This window comes from Cherax quadricarinatus, chromosome 3 (genome assembly GCF_038502225.1).
Source record: "Cherax quadricarinatus isolate ZL_2023a chromosome 3, ASM3850222v1, whole genome shotgun sequence".
In the NCBI taxonomy this organism is placed as follows: Eukaryota; Metazoa; Arthropoda; class Malacostraca; order Decapoda; family Parastacidae; genus Cherax; species Cherax quadricarinatus.
Genome location: NC_091294.1, coordinates 14,766,951 through 14,791,383, shown reverse-complemented (window position 1 = coordinate 14,791,383; position 24,433 = coordinate 14,766,951). Strand labels below are relative to the sequence as shown.

Here is a 24,433-nt window from a genome sequence, read left to right as displayed (position 1 = left end):
CTAAACCTTAAATAACTAAGACAAGTTCTGAATCTTACCTGGGAAGTGTGAGCGAGGTGGATACTGTAGAGAGAGCATGCATACACCCAGCTCTCACACCACACTCCTGAAAAAACACAAAATAACAATGTCAACCATAGTCGTATCAAAGAAAATGAGGAAAAAACTACATCACAGAAAACGGTATAAATGATAAATGTCTGGTAGTGATCACCATGAATAAAATCTGGGTCACAGAAATGTAAAGAAAAAAAAAAGATGCAACTGTGATTTTTTGTAGAGAATGACGCAGTCACTCCATGTAAAGGCTATAATTATGAACCTGAAGTTTTCACTTATTGCTTATTCATTATAGAAAACGGGTTCCCATTTTCTATTGTCACTGCAAAACAGTCCAGTGTTCGTGTATTAAGAGGTGCATGAGTTTCCATGACTCTTAATATCATGTTTATTTTTCCCATATAATATACCTTGTCTATAATTACTATCGCATTTGCTTGGTCTGCTTTCGTGAAATGAAATTTACGATCTTTCCTAATTCATGGTATAACTTAACCAATCTTCGTGGACAGTTGTCCTCAAAAATTGCAAGAGTAATTATAGACAAGATAGATGATAGGGGAAAAATAACATATTAGAAAACAGGGAAACTGCCGTGCCCCTTTATACACTCACCAGCTGCAAGTACTTAGTATCACTGGCAATTTGCATGTTGTTAATGATACCCAGCGGCATCATGTTTCCCCCCCCCCCATTATCCGTGGTATCTGGCAACACTTTACCATCTTATGTTTTGTGTTAATTGTTGGGATAGTTAATGGGGTTTTAAAACCTATATCGACTACACCTCAAATTAAGAACTCTTCAGGTGAGTACAAAGAGGAGGAGCATCTGTCTGGCGTTGAGCAGATGGAGGATCCAGCCTCCAGCACGTCTTGCCCTGAATGACCCACATGAATTTAGTGTTTAAAATAAATTTAATAACATATATTTCTCAAACAGAAATTACAGCAAACTCTCGACATGTATACACCGAGAGATACACCTAAAGGACCCCAATGGAAATAAGTCACTCTGACTTTTTTGGGTTATCCTAGGTTCTCTACACATATGCTGCTATGTATGATAATTCTATGTAACTGTATTTGTGTATACCTGAATAAACTTTCTCTCTCTCTCCCTCTTTCCATGGATCCCCACCAACCAGCACCTACAACCCCAGCCCACCACCCACCACATAAAATTGCCCAGGATAAGATAAATGGAATTGAACATGGCCAGAAATAAGATCTGTTGTATATGTGAAAAAAAAATTGGGGAGAAATATTAGGGGCACTGATTGTGAAATATGTGGTAAAACATCTCAGATATCACGTACAAAGCTTAATTCAACCATAAGAAATGACCTTAACCAAGAAAGATGTTTCTGGATTTGCCCCAGTGAGATGGAAAGCTGGTCGAGCATAAGAGAAGTACTGAAAAATGAAAACCTAGAAAGTGTAAAAAAGTTCCTAATGAACTTGCCAGATATATACAAAGAATAGAAAACAAGGGATAAGGAACGAGGGAAGCAAAAATAAAGGTAAAGACCAAGGAGTCGAAATAAGAGCGGAGAATGTCATTCAGAGCATGTGGAAAAGAACAAAACATGGGTACATGACACAGAGAAAAAGGAAAGGGGGGGAAGAGAAAGCTATAGCAGGAACAAACGAAAATGAAAAAAGGGAAGAAATACTCCTAGATGAAAGAAAACAAGAGAATTCAGATCAGGTGGCAGAACTTGGGAAAGACTCAAAATCTGTAAATAAAGGCAGTCAGAACATTTGCAGATACTATGCAAAAGGTATGTGCCTATATGACAGAGATTGCTGGAATAAACAACAGGAAATGTGCCAACATGTTGAGAAAAAGAAAGTGTTGCTTTGACACAGAGTGCAGCAGGTACTTCCACCCAATAATGTGCAAAGCTTCAACACAGTTCAGAGAATGTTATGACCTGAACTGCCCGGTCTATCGTGTGAAAGGAACGCGGCGCTACAGAGAAAGCAGAGAAAGGGAAAATGAACAGCAATTTTATTTAGACAAAGAGAAACGATCAGACCAAACAAAGAGGCAAAAGGGGAAAATACTATAGATGGAACAGATGGGAAGCACAATGGAACATACCAAACCAGACATCATCCCATCAGGGCAGAATACACAATCAAATGCAAAGTCAGTACTAGAGAAACCAGGTGTACGTACACTAGGGGCCATACCAGGTAGTACATCACCAGTGGTACTAACCAAACACACAGCAAAACAAAGCATCTCAAATGGTAATTCCTGCTTCATATTCGCAAATATTCAGGGTTTGAAATCAAATAAAAACGACAAAGTTAGTTATGTCAGCGGACTCCTATCAGAAGTGAATGCCATGTCTGGAGCACTTATAGAAACACATACAAGGGATGTTTTGGACGGAGAGATAAAGACAAAACTATAACATGTATAGATGTGATAGAATTAATAAGTCACAGGGAAGAGTAGGACTCTATGTAAAGGATAGTTTCTGTTGCACAGAAGTGCTGAACTCTATGAATGATATAGTAGAAATCCTCGACATTAAAGTTGAAAATAGGAATTTGGTAATTATCCTTGTATAATTTTAACAACCATAGAACTGACTGGGAAAAAATAAACTAAGAGCTATCAGATATATCCTGGGAATCAGACATGAGCACCCTAAATCACCACCAGTGCCTAGAGAAGCTGAATACAGAAGCATACAAGGCATGTATGAAGCACGTACCATTGAGGAAACCCAGAAGATCAGATATATATAGAGAGCGTAGGAGATGGTACAGAAGAAGAAACGGGTTACTGAACTGCTTAAAAACACAAATATGCTACAACAGAGGAAAGATAGACTTAGAGAGATCACTGAATTAGAGCAAAATCTTAGGATGTCATACCTCACAGAAGAAGTACAAAGGGAACAAAAGGCCATACAGGATATTGCAAGTAACCCAAAATATTTCTATTCCTACGCAAAATCTAAGCTAAGAACTACCTGTAGAACTGGATCATTATTGAAAGGAGACTCGTATAATGACGATGAACAGGAAATGGGTGAAGTCCTAAAAGAACAGTATGAGTCGGTGTTCAGCAACTCACTAAATGACAGCAAGGTAGAAAATGTAGAAACATTTTTCACTCCAGAAGAAGGCCGCACAGACTAACTGACATTAGTACAAATCCCATAGATTTCGGAAAGGAAATGGACGACATGGCCACTCACTCAGCACCTGGACCAGATTCATGGAATGCTCTATTTATAAAGAAATGCAAAGTACCACTAGCACAAGCCCTCATTATCCTCCGGAGAAAGAGCTTAGACCTAGGTGAAATACCGGAGGCTTTGAAGAGTGCAGACATAGCTCCTCTGCATAAGGGAGGTAGTAGAGCACTAGCTAAAAATTACAGACCAGTAGCCCAAACCTCTCACATCACAGAAATCTTCGAAAAAGTGATGAGAAGGCAGATTACAAATTTCATGGACCAGCACAACCAACATAACCCGAACCAGAGTGGCTTTAGAGCAGGACGATCATGCCTGTCACAGCTGCTGAACCATTATGACAAAATTACGGAGGCACTGGAAGACGACCAAAACGCAGATGTGATTTACACAGATTTTTGCAAAGGCGTTTGACAAATGCGATCATGGAGTGATAGCGAGCAAAATGAAGGCCATGGGCATTACAGGGAAGGTAGGCAGATGGATTTTAAGGTTCCTAACACACAGAACACAAAAAGTAGTAGTAAACAGCAAGATCCAGCATCAGTGAGGTAAAAAGCTCAGTACCCCAAGGCACTATCCTGGCACCTCTGCTGTTTCTCATCCTCATAGCAGACATAGATAAAAACACCCGTCACGCTTTTGTATCATCATTTGCAGATGACGCTAAATAAGCATAAAAGTCACGTGACTATGTCGTGATGGGTTTGTAAGCATAAAAGTCACTTCGGTAGAGGACACTGAAAAATTACAGGAAGACAGCAGGATTTTCCAGTGAGCAGCGGAGAACAACATGACGTTCAATGGTGATAAGTTCCAGCTGCTTAGGAATGGAAAGAACGAAGAACTCAAAATGAACACTATATACAAAACTGAAGAGGGTTACCAAATAGAACGAAACACGTAAAAGACCTGGGAATAATTATGTCAGCTGACCTTTCTTTTAAAGACCATGACGAGACAAAGATCACGACAGCCAGGAAGATGACGGGGTGGGTATTGAGAACTTTCAAAACAAGGGAAATAATGCCAGTGGTGACACTCTTCAAATCGCTAGTGCTTCCTCATTTAGAATATTGCTCAGTGTTGACGGCCCCGTTCAAAGTAGGAAAAATATCAGAGCTGGAGCAAATGCAGAGATCGTTCACGGCTCACACTGAGCCAGTAAAGCACCTAAATTACTGGGAACGTCTTCAAGTATTGAATAAGACACATGTGTCTTATTCATCCAAAGTTGGGAAAATTTCATTAGGATTGTCTTCTCCCACCTGGATCTCCATCAATACAACGTGAGGACAACACTGGTAAATACAAGAGGGAAGGACAGGAAATAAAGACACTGGTAGCAGAAGATACTTTCAATACGACGTTTCGCCCAAGGCTGAGCATCTGCGAATTGTTGTACTGAAAGGATTTTTATTCCCACTTGTCGGTTTTTGCCACTTTCTACCTAGGAAAGAACAGGTGTGATGCAGGTGGGGCGTGTCACGTACCACAGTTCCACCTGACACTTGTGTCTTGGCAACCCACCAGTAATCTCACTCAAAGCTTCCAGTGGAACAATCTATCAAGCACAGTCACTGAATACTAAGCAACTTAAAAAAAAAATCAGGTTCGAGAAATAGACGAGTGAGTAGGCCTGGGTTTCGACAGCCCTGCCAGTAAACCGACTGCAGTGCTCCTCCACTTTATCCAACCTATTCCACTTTTCTTCTAACACGAGATTAAAGAAATACTTCCGAACATCCTTATTGTTCGTCTGTGACTTCACTTCCTGCCTGTACTCTCTCTGCAGATAAATGGTATAAAATACCGACGCGTTGGAAAAATAAAGAGAGGTGGTAATGCGATCCTTTATTGAGTCACCTGACTGCAGTATATAAGCCACCTCTCTGGCCCTGTGTTGTACTTCCCACAAGACTGATGGACTGAACACGTCGATTCCAGGTTGAGGGACTGATTACCTCAAACTCTTCCTCTCCTTACCCATTTCTACTTTGTATTGGACTGATGAAGCCACTCTGTGGCGAAACGTTTCTTCAATAAAGATTCCAATATACTGCATAAATGTCTAAATTCTTTGGCTACGTTTCGCCCACACAGTAGACATTATCAAGTCAAAAACAGATCTACCTGGGTAAAGAGTACAGGAGTATATACAGTGTGGAGAGTCAGGTGGAGAATGTTGGGTAGGTTGTGTCTGAGACGAACCTGCACGGGACGGTCACTCCCGTCCAGGTCCCTCTCAAATAACAGCTAATATATTGAAGTCTAGAGACTCATTACTGGTGATCTCATTGTAAGTAGTCTAGGAGGCAGGGTCAGGGAGGCAGGGTCAGGGAGGCAGGGTCAGGGAGGCAGAGTCAGGGAGGCAGGGTTAGGGAGGCAGGGTCAGGGAGGCAGGGTCAGGGAGGCAGGGTCAGGGAGGCAGGGTCAGGGAGGCAGGGTCAGGGAGGCAGGGTCAGGGAGGCAGGGTCAGGGAGCCAGGGTCAGGGAGGCAGAGTCAGGGAGGCAGGGTCAGGGAGGCAGGGTCAGGGAGGCAGGGTCAGGGAGGCAGGATCAGGAAGCCAGGGACAGGGAGGCAGGGTCAGGGAGGCAGGGTCAGGGAGCCAGGGACAGGGAGGCCGAGTCAGGGAGGCAGGGTCAGGAGCTGAGACTCGACAACTTACAAATACTAATCGGTGAGTACATATAAGCAAAACACACATACACATACATGTGCTTAGGACAACATGGTAACACACACACACACACACACACACACACACACACACACACACACACACACACACACACACACACACACACAAAGACAGGATGTTCCAGAGATTGGACACAGTAACAAGGGAACGCAATTGGAAGTTGAAGACACAGATGAATTACAGGGATGTTAGGAAGTATTTCTTCAGCCACAGAGTAGTCAGTAAGTGGAATAGTTTAGGAAGCGATGTAGTCGAGGCAGGATCCATACATAGCTTTAAGCAGAGGTATGATAAAGCTCACGGTTCAGGGAGTGACCTAGTAGCGATCAGTGAAGAGGCGGGGCAAGGAGCTTGGACTCGACCCCTGCAACCTCAACTAGGTGAGTACAACTAGGTGAGTACACACACACACACACACACACACACACACACACACACACACACACACACACACACACACACACACACACACACACACACACACACACACACACACACACACACACACACACACACACACACACACACACACACACACACACACACACACACACACACACACCGACTCTTATCAAGAATTTTAACTAAATATTCTCCTTCATACCACTCACCGCATTCTTCCCCCTGCCCCTGCCTGTCCTCTACCATCCCCCTGCCCCTGCCTGTCCTCTACCATCCCCATGCCCCTGCCTGTCCTCTACCATCCCCCTGCCCCTGCCTGTCCTCTACCATCCCCATGCCCCTGCCTGTCCTCTACCATCCCCCTGCCCCTGCCTGTCCTCTACCATCCCCCTGCCCCTGCCTGTCCTCTACCATCCCCCTGCCCCTGCCTGTCCTCTACCATCCCCATGCCCCTGCCTGTCCTCTACCATCCCCCTGCCCCTGCCTGTCCTCTACCATCCCCCTGCCCCTGCCTGTCCTCTACCATCCCCCTGCCCCTGCCTGTCCTCTACCATCCCCATGCCCCTGCCTGTCCTCTACCATCCCCCTGCCCCTGCCTGTCCTCTACCATCCCCCTGCCCCTGCCTGTCCTCTACCATCCCCCTGCCCCTGCCTGTCCTCTACCATCCCCCTGCCCCAGCCTGTCCTCTACCATCCCCCTGCCCCTGCCTGTCCTCTACCATCCCCCTGCCCCTGCCTGTCCTCTACCATCCCCATGCCCCTGCCTGTCCTCTACCATCCCCCTGCCCCTGCCTGTCCTCTACCATCCCCATGCCCCTGCCTGTCCTCTACCATCCCCCTGCCCCTGCCTGTCCTCTACCATCCCCATGCCCCTGCCTGTCCTCTACCATCCCCCTGCCCCTGCCTGTCCTCTACCATCCCCCTGCCCCTGCCTGTCCTCTACCATCCCCCTGCCCCTGCCTGTCCTCTACCATCCCCCTGCCCCTGCCTGTCCTCTACCATCCCCCTGCCCCTGCCTGTCCTCTACCATCCCCCTGCCCCTGCCTGTCCTCTACCATCCCCCTGCCCCTGCCTGTCCTCTACCATCCCCATGCCCCTGCCTGTCCTCTACCATCCCCCTGCCCCTGCCTGTCCTCTACCATCCCCCTGCCCCTGCCTGCCCTCTACCATCCCCCTGCCCCTGCCGGTCCTCTACCATCCCCCTGCCCCTGCCTGTCCTCTACCATCCCCCTGCCCCTGCCTGTCCTCTACCATCCCCCTGCCCCTGCCTGTCCTCTACCATCCCCCTGCCCCTGCCTGTCCTCTACCATCCCCCTGCCCCTGCCTGTCCTCTACCATCCCCCTGCCCCTGCCTGTCCTCTACCATCCCCCTGCCCCTGCCTGTCCTCTACCATCCCCCTGCCCCTGCCTGTCCTCTACCATCCCCCTGCCCCTGCCTGTCCTCTACCATCCCCATGCCCCTGCCTGTCCTCTACCATCCCCCTGCCCCTGCCTGTCCTCTACCATCCCCATGCCCCTGCCTGTCCTCTACCATCCCCCTGCCCCTGCCTGTCCTCTACCATCCCCATGCCCCTGCCTGTCCTCTACCATCCCCCTGCCCCTGCCTGTCCTCTACCATCCCCCTGCCCCTGCCTGCCCTCAACCATCCCCCTGCCCCGGCCTGTCCTCTACCATCCCCCTGCCCCTGCCTGTCCTCTACCATCCCCCTGCCCCTGCCTGTCCTCTACCATCCCCCTGCCCCTGCCTGTCCTCTACCATCCCCATGCCCCTGCCTGTCCTCTACCATCCCCCTGCCCCTGCCTGTCCTCTACCATCCCCATGCCCCTGCCTGTCCTCTACCATCCCCCTGCCCCTGCCTGTCCTCTACCATCCCCATGCCCCTGCCTGTCCTCTACCATCCCCCTGCCCCTGCCTGTCCTCTACCATCCCCCTGCCCCTGCCTGTCCTCTACCATCCCCCTGCCCCTGCCTGTCCTCTACCATCCCCCTGCCCCTGCCTGTCCTCTACCATCCCCCTGCCCCTGCCTGTCCTCTACCATCCCCCTGCCCCTGCCTGTCCTCTACCATCCCCATGCCCCTGCCTGTCCTCTACCATCCCCCTGCCCCTGCCTGTCCTCTACCATCCCCCTGCCCCTGCCTGTCCTCTACCATCCCCCTGCCCCTGCCTGTCCTCTACCATCCCCCTGCCCCTGCCTGTCCTCTACCATCCCCCTGCCCCTGCCTGTCCTCTACCATCCCCCTGCCCCTGCCTGTCCTCTACCATCCCCCTGCCCCTGCCTGTCCTCTACCATCCCCCTGCCCCTGCCTGTCCTCTACCATCCCCCTGCCCCTGCCTGTCCTCTACCATCCCCCTGCCCCTGCCTGTCCTCTACCATCCCCCTGCCCCTGCCTGTCCTCTACCATCCCCCTGCCCCTGCCTGTCCTCTACCATCCCCCTGCCCCTGCCTGTCCTCTACCATCCCCATGCCCCTGCCTGTCCTCTACCATCCCCCTGCCCCTGCCTGTCCTCTACCATCCCCCTGCCCCTGCCTGTCCTCTACCATCCCCCTGCCCCTGCCTGTAATCTACCATCCCCCTGCCCCTGCCTGTCCTCTACCATCCCCCTGCCCCTGCCTGTCCTCTACCATCCCCCTGCCCCTGCCTGTCCTCTACCATCCCCCTGCCCCTGCCTGTCCTCTACCATCCCCCTGCCCCTGCCGGTCCTCTACCATCCCCATGCCCCTGCCTGTCCTCTACCATCCCCCTGCCCCTGCCTGTCCTCTACCATCCCCCTGCCCCTGCCTGTCCTCTACCATCCCCCTGCCCCTGCCTACCATCTACCCTCCCCCTGCCCCAGCCTGCCATCTACCGTCCCCCTGCCCCTGCCAACCATCTACCATCCCCCTGCCCCTGCCTGCCATCTACCATCCCCCTGCCCCTGCCTGCCATCTACCGTCCCCCTGCCCCTGCCTTCCATCTACCGTCCCCCTGCCCCTGCCAACCATCTACCATCCCCCTGCCCCTGCCTACCATCTACCGTCCCCCTGCCCCTGCCTACCATCTACCGTCCCCCTGCCCCTGCCAACCATCTCCCATCCCCCTGCCCCTGCCTACCATCTACCATCCCCCTGCCCCTGCCTGCCCTCTACCATCCCCCAGCCCCTGCCCCTGCCAACCATCTACCATCCCCCTGCCCCTGCCTACCATCTACCATCCCCCTGCCCCTGCCTGCCATCTACCATCCCCCTGCCTGCCATCTACCCTCCCCCTGCCCCTGCCTGCCATCTACCATCCCCCTGCCCCTGCCTGCCGTCTACCATCCCCGTGCCCCTGCCTGCCATCTACCATCCCCCTGCCCCTGCCTGCCATCTACCGTCCCCCTGCCCCTGCCTGCCATCTACCATCCCCCTGCCCCTGCCTACCATCTACCATCCCCCTGCCCCTGCCTACCATCTACCATCCCCCTGCCCCTGCCTGCCATCTACCGTCCCCCTGCCCCTGCCTACCATCTACCATCCCCCTGCCCCTGCCTGCCATCTACCATCCCCCTGCCCCTGCCTGCCATCTACCATCCCCCTGCCCCTGCCTGCCATCTACCGTCCCCCTGCCCCTGCCTGCCATCTACCATCCCCCTGCCCCTGCCTGCCATCTACCATCCCCCTGCCCCTGCCTGCCATCTACCGTCCCCCTGCCCCTGCCTGCCATCTACCATCCCCCTGCCCCTGCCTGCCATCTACCATCCCCCTGCCATTGCCTGCCATCTACCATCCCCCTGCCCCTGCCTGCCATCTACCATCCCCCTGCCCCTGCCTACCATCTACCATCCCCCAGCCCCTGCCCCTGCCTGCCATCTACCGTCCCCCTGCCTGCCATCTACCATCCCCCTGCCCCTGCCTGCCATCTACCATCCCCCTGCCCCTGCCTGCCATCTACCGTCCCCCTGCCCCTGCCTGCCATCTACCATCCCCCTGCCCCTGCCTGCCATCTACCGTCCCTCTGCCCCTGCCTGCCCTCTACCATCCCCCTGCCCCTGCCTGCCCTCTACCGTCCCTCTGCCCCTGTCTGCCATCTACCATCCCCCTGCCCCTGCCTACCATCTACCATCCCCCTGCCCCTGCCTACGATCTACTATCCCCCTGCCCCTGCCTGCCATCTACCGTCCCCCTGCCCCTGCCTACCATCTACCATCCCCCTGCCCCTGCCTGCCATCTACCATCCCCCTGCCCCTGCCTGCCATCTACCATCCCCCTGCCCCTGCCTGCCATCTACCGTCCCCCTGCCCCTGCCTGCCATCTACCATCCCCCTGCCCCTGCCTGCCATCTACCTTCCCCCTGCCCCTGCCTGCCCTCTACCGTCCCCCTGCCCCTGCCTGCCATCTACCATCCCCCTGCCCCTGCCTGCCATCTACCATCCCCCTGCCCCTGCCTGCCATCTACCATCCCCCTGCCCCTGCCTGCCATCTACCATCCCCTGCCTACCATCTACCATCCCCCTGCCCCTGCCCCTGCCTGCCATCTACCGTCCCCCTGCCCCTGCCTGCCATCTTCCATCCCCCTGCCCCTGCCTGCCATCTACCATCCCCCTGCCCCTGCCTGCCATCTACCGTCCCCCTGCCCCTGCCTGCCATCTACCATCCCCCTGCCCCTGCCCCTGCCTGCCATCTACCGTCCCCCTGCCCCTGCCTGCCATCTACCGTCCCCCTGCCCCTGCCTGCCATCTACCGTCCCCCTGCCCCTGCCTGCCATCTACCATCCCCCTGCCCCTGCCTGCCATCTACCGTCCCCCTGCCCCTGCCAACCATCTACCATCCCCCTGCCCCTGCCTGCCATCTACCGTCCCCCTGCCCCTGCCTACCATCTACCGTCCCCCTGCCCCTGCCGGCCATCTACCGTCCCCCTGCCCCTGCCTACCATCTACCGTCCCCCTGCCCCTGCCTGCCATCTACCGTCCCCCTGCCCCTGCCTGCCATCTACCATCCCCCTGCCCCTGCCTGCCATCTACCGTCCCCCTGCCCCTGCCTGCCATCTACCATCCCCCTGCCCCTGCCTGCCATCTACCGTCCCCCTGCCCCTGCCAACCATCTACCATCCCCCTGCCCCTGCCTGCCATCTACCGTCCCCCTGCCCCTGCCAACCATCTACCATCCCCCTGCCCCTGCCTGCCATCTACCGTCCCCCAGCCCCGGCCGACCATCTACCGTCCCCCTGCCCCTGCCTGCCATCTACCGTCCCCCTGCCCCTGCCAACCATCTACCATCCCCCTGCCCCTGCCTGCCATCTACCGTCCCCCTGCCCCTGCCAACCATCTACCATCCCCCTGCCCCTGCCTGCCATCTACCGTCCCCCTGCCCCTGCCTACCATCTACCGTCCCCCTGCCCCTGCCTACCATCTACCGTCCCGCTAGCAAACTATTTTACCACTGAACACTTCAAATACAACCGAGAATGTAGTTTATAACTGGTGGCGAGAGTGACCCTGCAGGTGTTGCACGCTGTTGTTGCAGGTGTTGCACGCTGTTGTTGCAGGTGTTGCACGCTGTTGTTGCAGGTGTTGCACGCTGTTGTTGCAGGTGTTGCACGCTGTTGTTGCAGGTGTTGCACGCTGTTGTTGCAGGTGTTGTTGCAGGTGTTGTACGCTGTTGTTGCACGCTGTTGTTGCAGGTGTTGTACGCTGTTGTTGCAGGTGTTGCACGCTGTTGTTGCACGCTGTTGTTGCAGGTGTTGCACGCTGTTGTTGCAGGTGTTGCACGCTGTTGTTGCAGGTGTTGCACGCTGTTGTTGCAGGTGTTGCACGCTGTTGTTGCAGGTGTTGCACGCTGTTGTTGCAGGTGTTGCACGCTGTTGTTGCAGGTGTTGTACGCTGTTGTTGCACGCTGTTGTTGCAGGTGTTGCATGCTGTTGTTGCAGGTGTTGCACGCTGTTGTTGCAGGTGTTGTACGCTGTTGTTGCACGCTGTTGTTGCAGGTGTTGCACGCTGTTGTTGCAGGTGTTGCACGCTGTTGTTGCACGCTGTTGTTGCAGGTGTTGTACGCTGTTGTTGCAGGTGTTGCACGCTGTTGTTGCAGGTGTACGCTGTTGTTGCACGCTGTTGTTGCAGGTGTTGCACGCTGTTGTTGCAGGTGTTGCACGCGGTTGTTGCAGGTGTTGTACGCTGTTGTTGCACGCTGTTGTTGCAGGTGTTGCACGCTATTGTTGCAGGTGTTGTACGCTGTTGCTGCACGCTGTTGTTGCAGGTGTTGCACGCTGTTGTTGCAGGTGTTGCACGCTGTTGTTGCAGGTGTTGTACGCTGTTGTTGCAGGTGTTGCACGCTGTTGTTGCAGGTGTTGCATGCTGCTGTTGCACGCTGTTGTTGCAGGTGTTGCACGCTGTTGTTGCAGGCTGCTGTTGCAGGTGTTGCACGCTGTTGCTGCATGTGTTGCACGCTGTTATTGCAGGTGTTGCACGCTGTTGCTGCATGCGTTGCACGCTGTGGTTGCATGTGTTGCACGCTGTTGTTGCAGGTGTTGCACGCTGTTGTTGCAGGTGTTGCACTGTTGTTACAGGTGTTGCACGCTGTTGTTGCACGCTGTTATTGAAGGTGTTGCACGCTGTTGCTGCATGTGTTGCACGCTGCTGTTGCAGGTGTTGCACGCTGTTGCTGCATGCGTTGTACGCTGTTGTTGCAGGTGTTGCACTGTTTTTGCAGGTGTTGCACGCTGCTGTTGCAGGTGTTACACGCTGCTTCTGCAGGTGTTGCAGGCTGTTGTTGCACGTTGTTGCTGCAGGTGTTGCAGGCTGTTGTTAAAGGTGTTGCACGTTGTTATTGCAGGTGTTCCACGCTGTTGTTGCACGCTGTTGTTGCAGGTGTTGCATGCTGTTGTTAAAGGTGTTGCACGCTCTTATTACGGGTGTTGCATGCTGTTGTTGCAGGTGTTACACGCTGTTGTTGCAGGTGTTGCACGCTGTTGCTGCAGGTGTTGCAGGATGTTGTTGCATGTATTGCACGCTGTTGCAGGCCGTTGTTAAAGGTGTTGCACGTTGTTATTGCAGGTGTTCCACGCTGTTGTTGCAGGTGTTGCACGCTGTTGTTAAAGGTGTTGCAGGCTGTTGCTGCAGGTGTTGCAGGTTGTTGCTGCAGGTGTTGCACGCTGTTGCTGGTGTTGCACGCTGTTGTTGCAGGTGTTGCACGCTGTTGCTGCAGGTGTTGCACGCTGTTGTTAAAGGTGTTGCACGCTGTTGTTAAAGGTGTTGCACGCTGTTGTTGCAGGTGTTGCACGCTGTTATTAAAGGTGCTGCACGTTGTTGTTGCAGGTGTTTCACGCTGTTGCTGCAGGTGTTGCGCGCTGTTGCAAGCTGTTGTTAAAGGTGTTCCACGCTGTTGCTGCAGGTGTTGCACGCTGTTGTTAAAGGTGTTGCACGCTGTTGCTGCAGGTGTTGCACTCGGTTGTTAAAGGTGTTGCAGGTTATTGCATGTTGTTGCCGCAGGTGTTGCACGCTGTTGTTAAAGGTGTTGCACGTTGTTGCTGCAGGTGTTGCATGCGGTTGTTAAAGGTGCTGCAGTTTGTTGCTGCAGGTGTTGCACGTTGTTGCTGCAGGTGTTGCACGTTGTTGCTGCAGGTGTTGCACGCTGTTGTTAATGGTGCTGCACGTTGTTGCTGCAGGTGTTGCACACTGTTGCTGCAGGTGTTGCACGCTGTTGTTAAAGGTGTTGCAGATTGATGCTGCAGGTGTTGCACGTTGCTGTTGCAGGTGTTGCACGTTGTTGTTAATGGTGTTGCACGTTGTTGCTGCAGGTGTTGCACGCTGTTGTTAAAGGTGTTGCACGTTGTTGCTGCAGGTGTTTCACGCTGTTGCTGCAGGTGTTGCAAGCTGTTGCTGCAGGTGTTGCACGCTGTTGTTAAAGGTGTTGCACGTTGTTGCTGCAGGTGTTGCACGCTGTTGTTAAAGGTGCTGCAGGTGTTGCACGTTGTTGCTGCAGGTGTTTCACGCTGTTGCTGCAGGTGTTGCAAGCTGTTGCTGCAGGTGTTGCACGCTGTTGTTAAAGGTGTTGCACGTTGTTGCTGCAGGTGTTGCACGCTGTTGTTAAAGGTGCTGCAGGTGTTGCACGTTGTTGCTGCAGGTGTTGCACGTTGTTGCTGCAGGTGTTGCACGCTGTTGTTAAAGGTATTGCACTTGTTGCTGCAGGTGTTGCACGCTGTTGTTAAAGGTGTTGCACGCTGTTGCTGCAGGTGTTGCAGGCTGTTGCTTCAGATGTCGCACGCTGTTGCTGCAGGTTTTGCACGCTGTTGTTAAAGGTGTTGCACGCTGTTACTGCAGGTGTTGCACGCTGTTACTGCAGGTGTTGCACGCTGTTACTGCAGGTGTTGCACGCTGTTGCTGCAGGTGTTGCACGCTGTTGTTAAAGGTGTTGCACGCTGTTGGTGCAGGTGTTGCACGCTATTGGTGCAGGTGTTGCACGCTGTTGGTGCAGGTGTTGCATACTGTTGGTGCAGGTGTTGCACGCTGTTGCTGCAAGAGTTGCACGCTGTTGCTGCAAGAGTTGCACGCTGTTGCTGCAGGTGTTGCACGCTATTGCTGGAGGTGTTGCACGCTGTTGCTGCAGGTGTTGCATGCAGCTGCTGCTGCTTCACGCTGTTGCTGCTGCTGTACGATGCTGCTGAAGGTGTTGCACGTTGCTGCTGGTGTTGCATACTGCTTCTGGTGTTGCATGCAGCTGCTGCTGCTGCACGCTGCTGCTGCAGGTGTTGCGCGTTGCTGCTGGTGTTGCATGCTACTGCTGGTGTTGCAGGCTGCTGCTGGTGCTGAACGCTGTTGCTGGTGCTGCTGCTGCTGCACGCTGCTGCTGCTGCTGGTGTTTCATGCTGGTGCTGGTGCTGCACGCTGCTGCTGCTGGTGTTGCACGCTGCTGCTGCTGCTGCACGCTGCTGCTACTGGTGTTGCACGCTGCTGCTGCTGCACGCTGCTGCTGGTGTTGCACGCTGCTGCTGCTGGTGCTGCACGCTGCTGCTGCACGCTGCTGCTGCTGGTGTTGCATGCTGGTGCTGCTGCTGCTGGTGCTGCTGCTGGTGCTGCACACTACTGCTGCTGCTGCTGCTGCTGCTGCTGCTGCTGCTGCTGCTGCACGCTGCTGCTGCTGCTGCTGGTGTTGCACGCTGCTGCTGCACGCTGCTGCTGCTGCTGCTGCTGCTGCTGCACGCTGCTGCTGCTGCACGCTGCTGCTGCTGCTGCACGCTGCTGCTGCTGCACGCTGCTGCTGGTGTTGCACGCTGCTGTTGCTGGTGTTGTACGCTGCTGCTGTTGCACTCTGCTGCTGCTGCTGCTGTTGCACGCTGCTGCTGCTGATGTTGCACGCTGTTGCTGGTGCTGCACGGTGCTGCTGGCGCTGTACGGTGCTGCTGGTGCTGCACGCTGCTGCTGCTGCACGCTGCTGCTGCACTCTGCATCTGCTGCTGCTGCTGCACGCTGCTGCTGTTGCTGCTGCACGCTGCTGCTGCTGCACGCTGCTGCTACTGCTGCTGCACGCTGCTGCTTCTGCACGCTGCTGCTGCTGCTGCTACTGCTGCTGCACGCTGCTGCTACTGCACGCTGCTGCTTCTGCACGCTGCTGCTGCTACTGCTGCTGCACGCTGCTGCTACTGCACGCTGCTGTTCTACGCTATTGCTGCAGGTAGCAATGGAATAGCAGCAGTAGTAGTAGTATTAGTAGTAGTAGTAGTTGTTGTTGTTGTAGGAGAGAGAGAGAGAGAGAGAGAGAGAGAGAGAGAGAGAGAGAATACACTATGTCAGTGTTGTATAAAGAGTAATAAAGAAGAAATGGCCGTCAGTTGGGAATGTTGATGACTTGAAATATTCCACATTGTTTAACCTTCATCTGAAGCAGCACCTGGTTACTTACACGCATCACCAGCAGCACCTGGTTACTTACACGCATCACCAGCAGCACCTGGTTACTTACACGCATCACCAGCAGCACCTGGTTACTTACACGCATCACCAGCAGTACCTGGTTACTTACACGCATCACCAGCAGCACCTGGTTACTTACACGCATCACCAGCAGCACCTGGTTACTTACACGCATCACCAGCAGCACCTGGTTACTTACACGCATCACCAGCAGCACCTGGTTACTTACACGCATCACCAGCAGCACCTGGTTACTTACACGCATCACCAGCAGCACCTGGTTACTTACACGCATCACCAGCAGCACCTGGTTACTTACACGCATCACCAGCAGTAACAGCAGCACCTGGTTACTTCCACGCATCACCAGCAGCAGCAACAGAAGTAACAGCAGCAACAGAAGTAACAGCAGCAACAGAAGTAACAGCAGCAACAGCAGCAACAGCAGCAGCAGCAGCAGCAGCAGAAGCAACAGCAGCAGAAGCAGCAGCAACAACAATAACAGCAGCAGCTGCAGGAACAGCAGCAGCACAGCGGTCGCTTACCTCTGGTGCTGGAGTCGTTCCAGCCAGCCGGAAGTTGGAAGGCCGGTTCCCCTTTAACCGAGGCTCAGGTGATCCACCTCCCTGCCTCTACACCTCTCCCCCTCGGGGCAACGCAAGGTCGACCTTGAACTAGCTTCTCTTTGGGATATCAAGTTTGAGGACGCGGCAGATATGTGGATACGGGTGAGGGAGGCGTGATACTGGATGGTACTGTCGGCTTTATCGTTATCTGAATTCTTCATTCCTCAGAACACGGGTGAGTTAAGACTCTCCCACTGGGAAATAAAGAACCAGTGGGTGGGGGAAATGGAGAAAAAAATATCTTTATTGTTTATCCCAGGCTACCAGATCTATCCTAGCCTCATCCACGAGAGGCGTGATGATTCCATCCATCCCACGATCTACACAGAGATGTAATACTTTCCACACAGCGAGGAGAGAGAGAGAGAGAGAGAGAGAGAGAGAGAGAGAGAGAGAGAGAGAGAGAGAGAGAGAGAGAGAGAGAGAGAGAGAGAGAGAGAGAGAGAGAGAGAGAGAGAGAGAGAGAGAGAGAGAGAGAGAGAGAGAGAGAGAGAGAGAGAGAGAGATGATGATGCTCTTATCTACATCCAAGACAGACACATCACAAGCCTAAATAAATGCGAGTCCAATCCTCCCACCATCCCTGGCGGGCTGGCCAGGTAGACACAGCCCTCCCACCTTCCGTGGGTGGGCTGGCCAGGTAGACACAGCCCTCCCACCTTCCGTGGGTGGGCTGGCCAGGTAGACGCAGACCTTCCACCTTCCGTGGTTAGGCTGGTCAGGTAGACACTGCCCTCCCACCTTCCCTGGGTGGGCTGGCCAGGTAGACACTGCCCTCCCACCTTCCCTGGGTGGGCTGGCCAGGTAGACACTGGCCTCCCACCTTCCCTGGGTGGGCTGGCCAGGTAGACACTGCCCTCCCACCTTCCCTGGGTGGGCTGGTCAGGTAGACACTGCCCTCCCACCTTCCCTGGGTGGGCTGGTCAGGTAGACACTGCCCTCCCACCTTCCCTGGGTGGGCTGGCCAGGTAGACACTGCCCTCCCACCTTCCCTGGGTGGGCTGGCCAGGTAGACACTGCCCTCCCACCTTCCCTGGGTGGGCTGGCCAGGTAGACACTGCCCTCTCACCTTCCCGGGGTGGGTTGGCCAGGCAGACACTGCCCTCCCACCTTCCCTGGGTGGGCTGGCCAGGTAGACACTGCCCTCCCACCTTCCCTGGGTGGGCTGGCCAGGTAGACACTGCCCTCCCACCTTCCCTGGGTGGGCTGGCCAGGTAGACACAGCAATCTCACTTTCCATGGGTGGGCTGGCCAGGTAGACAGTCTTCTCATCTTCCGTGGTTGGGCTGGAAAGGTAGACACAGCCCTCCCATCGTCCGTGGGTGGGCTGGCCAGTAGACATAGCCCTCCCACCTTGCGTGGGTGGGCTGGCCAGGTAGACACAGCCCTCCCACCTTGCGTGGGTGGGCTGGCCAGGTAGACACAGCCCTCCCACCTTGCGTGGGTGGGCTGGCCAGGTAGACACAGCCCTCCCACCTTGCGTGGGTGGGCTGGCCAGGTAGACACAGCCCTCCCACCTTGCGTGGGTGGGCTGGCCAGGTAGACACAGCCCTCCCACCTTGCGTGGGTGGGCTGGCCAGGTAGACACAGCCCTCCCACCTTGCGTGGGTGGGCTGGCCAGGTAGACACAGCCCTCCCACCTTGCGTGGGTGGGCTGGCCAGGTAGACACAGCCCTCCCACCTTGCGTGGGTGGGCTGGCCAGGTAGACACTGCCCTCCCACCTTCCCTGGGTGGGCTGGCCAGGTAGACACAGCCCTCCCACCTTCCGTGGGTGGGCTGGCCAGGTAGACGCAGACCTTCCACCTTCCGTGGTTAGGCTGGTCAGGTAGACACTGCCCTCCCACCTTCCCTGGGTGGGCTGGCCAGGTAGACACTGCCCTCCCACCTTCCCTGGGTGGGCTGGCCAGGTAGACACTGGCCTCCCACCTTCCCTGGGTGGGCTGGCCAGGTAGACACTGCCCTCCCACCTTCCCTGGGTGGGCTGGTCAGGTAGACACTGCCCTCCCACCTTCCCTGGGTGGGCTGGTCAGGTAGACACTGCCCTCCCACCTTCCCTGGGTGGGCTGGCCAGGTAGACACTGCCCTCCCACCTTCCCTGGGTGGGCTGGCCAGGTAGACACTGCCCTCCCACCTTCCCTGGGTGGGCTGGCCAGGTAGACACTGCCCTCTCACCTTCCCTGGGTGGGTTGGCCAGGCAGACACTGCCCTCCCACCTTCCCTGGGTGGGCTGGCCAGGTAGACACTGCCCTCCCACCTTCCCTGGGTGGGCTGGCCAGGTAGACACTGCCCTCCCACCTTCCCTGGGTGGGCTGGCCAGGTAGACACAGCAATCTCACTTTCCATGGGTGGGCTGGCCAGGTAGACAGTCTTCTCATCTTCCGTGGTTGGGCTGGAAAGGTAGACACAGCCCTCCCATCGTCCGTGGGTGGGCTGGCCAGTAGACATAGCCCTCCCACCTTGCGTGGGTGGGCTGGCCAGGTAGACACAGCCCTCCCACCTTCCGTGGGTGGGCTGGCCAGGTAGACACAGCCCTCCCACCTTGCGTGGGTGGGCTGGCCAGGTAGACACAGCCCTCCCACCTTGCGTGGGTGGGCTGGCCAGGTAGACACAGCCCTCCCACCTTGCGTGGGTGGGCTGGCCAGGTAGACACAGCCCTCCCACCTTGCGTGGGTGGGCTGGCCAGGTAGACACAGCCCTCCCACCTTGCGTGGGTGGGCTGGCCAGGTAGACACAGCCCTCCCACCTTGCGTGGGTGGGCTGGCCAGGTAGACACAGCCCTCCCACCTTGCGTGGGTGGGCTGGCCAGGTAGACACAGCCCTCCCACCTTGCGTGGGTGGGCTGGCCAGGTAGACACAGCCCTCCCACCTTGCGTGGGTGGGCTGGCCAGGTAGACACAGCCCTCCCACCTTGCGTGGGTGGGCTGGCCAGGTAGACACAGCCCTCCCACCTTGCGTGGGTGGGCTGGCCAGGTAGACACTGCCCTCCCACCTTCCCTGGGTGGGCTGGCCAGGTAGACACAGCCCTCCCACCTTGCGTGGGTGGGCTGGCCAGGTAGACACAGCCCTCCCACCTTCCGTGGGTGGGCTGGCCAGGTAGACACAGCCCTCCCACCTTCCCCAGGCTGGTCTCAATACTTGCACTTTAATAATAACAGGGTTGACACTCGCCGAGTTGTCTGCGTCTCGCCTCACTTGTCATGGTCCAAGCTTGTTTCTTTCCTCCGTTTGTACTTTATATTACTGACCTATACGCTAGTTAGATTAGGTGAGGTCAGGTTTATGTTATGTTAGGTTAGTTGAGGTCAGCTTTATGTTAGGCTACCCTAGGTTAGGCTAGGCTAGGTTAAGTTAGGCTACGAGAGACTAGGTGAAGTTAGTTAGGCTAGGTTAGGTTAGGTTTATGCTAATTAGGCGAAGACAGGTTTGTGTTAAATTATGTTATGTGAAGTCATGTTTATGTTAGGTGAGGTTAAGTTTATGTAAGGTTAGGTTACGTGAAGTCAGGTTTAAGTTAGGTAAGGTTTGCTTAAGATACAGGTTAAAGTCTGTGCTGTGATCAGATACCGTTAAATTACTATACTGGCTCCGTGGTTATCTGAGAGCCCAGGAAAACATTTCAGTAACCCTCGTCAGTCTTATAAAAGCGCACATTTCACCGGAAGGCGATATGCAGCTGCTCAATGTTTACCTCTGGTTGATGCAGCTATGAAACACCAGTAACTAGAAGCTAATCTGTTTGTCATGAACTTAAGACACTCCCACCCACACATCTGCCACACCAACAACACCCACACATCTGCCACACCAACAACACCCACACATCTGCCACACCAACAACACCCACACATCTGCCACACCAACAACACCCACACATCTGCCACATCAACAACACCCACACGTCTGCCACATCAACAACACCCACACATCTGCCACATCAACAACACCCACACATCTGCCACATCAACAACACCCACACATCTGCCACATCAACAACACCCACACGTCTGCCACATCAACAACACCCACACGTCTGCCACATCAACAACACCCACACGTCTGCCACACCAACAACACCCACACGTCTGCCACATCAACAACACCCACACATCTGCCACATCAACAAGACCCACACGTCTGCCACATCAAAAACGCCCACACCTCTGCTACACCACCAACACACACACCTCTGCCACATCAACAACACCCACACGTCTGCCACATCAACAACACCCACACGTCTGCCACATCAACAAAACCCACACGTCTGTCACATCAACAACACCCACACGTCTGTCACATCAACAACACCCACACGTCTGCCACATCAACAACACCTACACGTCTGCCACATCAACAACACCCACACGTCTGCCACATCAACAACACCTAAACGTCTGCCACATCAACAACACCCACACGTCTGCTACATCAACAACACCCACACGTCTGCCACATCAACAACACCCACACGTCTGCCACATCAACAACACCCACACGTCTGCTACATCAACAACACCCACACGTCTGCCACATCAACAACACCCACACGTCTGCCACATCAACAACACCCACACGTCTGCCACATCAACAATACCCACACGTCTGCCACATCAACAACACCCACACGTCTGCCACATCACCAACACCCACACGTCTGTCACATCAACAACACCCACACGTCTGCCACATCAACAACACCCACACGTCTGCTACATCAACAACACCCACACGTCTGCCACATCAACAACACCCACACATCTGCCACATCAACACCCACACGTCTGCTACATCAACAACACCCACACGTCTGCCACATCAACAACACCCACACGTCTGCCACATCAACAACACCCACACCTCTGCCACATCAACAACACCCACACGTCTGCCACATCAACAACACCCACACGTCTGCCACATCAACAACACCCACACGTCTGCTACATCAACAACACCCACACCTCTGCCACATCAACAACACCCACACGTCTGCCACATCAACAACACCCACACGTCTGTCACATCAACAACACCCACACGTCTGTCACATCAACAACACCCACACGTCTGCCACATCAACAACACCCACACGTCTGCCACATCAACAACACCCACACGTCTGCAACATCAACAACACCCACACGTCTGCCACATCAACAACACCCACACGTCTGCCACATCAACAACACCCACACGTCTGCTACATCAACAACACCCACACGTCTGCCACATCAACAACACCCACACGTCTGCCACATCAACAACACCCACACCTCTGCCACATCAACAACACCCACACGTCTGCCACATCAACAACACCCACACGTCTGCCACATCAACAACACCCACACGTCTGCCACATCAACAACACCCACACGTCTGTCACATCAACAACACCCACACGTCTGTCACATCAACAACACCCACATGTCTGTCACATCAACAACACCCACACGTCTGTCACATCAACAACACCCACACGTCTGCCACATCAACAACACCCACACGTCTGTCACATCAACAACACCCACACGTCTGTCACATCAACAACACCCACACGTCTGTCACATTAACAACACCCACACGTCTGTCACATCAACAACACCCACACGTCTGCCACATCAACAACACCCACACGTCTGTCACATCAACAACACCCACACGTCTGTCACATCAACAACACCCACACGTCTGCCACATCAACAACACCCACACGTCTGTCACATCAACAACACCCACACGTCTGCCACATCAACAACACCCACACGTCTGTCACATCAACAACACCCACACGTCTGTCACATCAACAACACCCACACGTCTGCCACATCAACAACACCCACACGTCTGTCACATCAACAACACCCACACGTCTGCCACATCAACAACACCCACACGTCTGTCACATCAACAACACCCACACGTCTGTCACATCACAACACCCACACGTCTGCCACATCAACAACACCCACACGTCTGCCACATCAACAACACCCACACGTCTGTCACATCAGCAACACCCACACGTCTGTCACATCAACAACACCCACACGTCTGCCACATCAACAACACCCACACGTCTGTCACATCAACAACACCCACACGTCTGCCACATCAACAACACCCACACGTCTGCCACATCAACAACACCCACACGTCTGCCACATCAACAACACCCACACGTCTGCCACATCAACAACACCCACACGTCTGTCACATCAACAACACCCACACGTCTGTCACATCAACAACACCCACACGTCTGTCACATCAACAACACCCACACGTCTGCCACATCAACAACACCCACACGTCTGTCACATCAACAACACCCACACGTCTGCCACATCAACAACACCCACACGTCTGCCACATCAACAACACCCACACGTCTGCCACATCAACAACACCCACACGTCTGCCACATCAACAACACCCACACGTCTGTCACATCAACAACACCCACACGTCTGTCACACCAACAACACCCACACGTCTGTCACACCAACAACACCCACACGTCTGCCACATCAACAACACCCACACGTCTGCCACATCAACAACACCCACACGTCTGTCACACCAACAACACCCACACGTCTGTCACACCAACAACACCCACACGTCTGCCACATCAACAACACCCACACGTCTGTCACATCAACAACACCCACACGTCTGTCACATCAACAACACCCACACGTCTGCCACATCAACAACACCCACACGTCTGCCACATCAACAACACCCACACGTCTGTCACATCAACAACACCCACACGTCTGCCACATCAACAACACGCACATGTTTTCAAAAATTTATGAAACAACTAATGATCTAAAATACCGAAGAAAATTAATTGATAAATCTTTTAAAATTGCCAGAAATACTTTTTACAATCCAAAAAGGGACAACCAGTCTTATTAAACTAAAAATATGTTGGTTCTCCCTCACCATCAAAACTTAGTTGATATTCCTTCTCTTCTTAAGACTTTTAATATCAAAGTTGTATTTAAAAATCTTGATACAATAAAAAAAAATTGATAAAAAATTCCGCCCAAAATGGTGACGGATGTGTCTATAAGATTCCTTGTAGATGATTGGTTCAGTGAACCGACACGTTGATAAATTAGACACATGTGCAACTCTTGGGTTCAGTGAACCGACACGTTGATAAATTAGACACATGTGCAACTCTTGGGTTCAGTGAACCGACACGTTGATAAATTAGACACATGTGCAACTCTTGGGTATCTTCTCCGCACATGTGCTGTATTCTATTCAAGATTGATGGACTGACCACATCGACTCAAGGTTGAGGGACTGATTACCTCATTCTCCCACTGTTCTTTACGTTTCTCCTTTGTATGGACTGATGAAGCCACTGTGCGGCGAAACGTTTCCCATAAAGATTCTTTGTAAAATATTGATAAAGTTTATTACGGTCAAACTGGTAAAAGTCTCGAACTAACATTAAAACAACATAAATATAACATTAGAACTGGACAAGATTCTAATGCTCTATTTATTCATGTGAGAGATTTTAACCATCCAGTTG

At 53.9% G+C, this 24,433-nt stretch overlaps 1 protein-coding gene across 7 annotated transcripts in view; it reads right to left on the bottom strand.

Moving 5' to 3' along the window:
* Positions 1-24,433, bottom strand: part of LOC128684111 (ecdysone-induced protein 74EF) — a 1,067,593-nt gene that overhangs the window by 541,052 nt on the left and 502,108 nt on the right. For all 7 annotated transcript variants that reach the window (XM_070090227.1, XM_070090262.1, XM_070090238.1 and 4 more), the window contains one exon: positions 39-106. The gene's annotated coding sequence lies outside the window, so the exon portion shown is untranslated. The remainder of the gene's footprint in view (positions 1-38; positions 107-24,433) is intronic.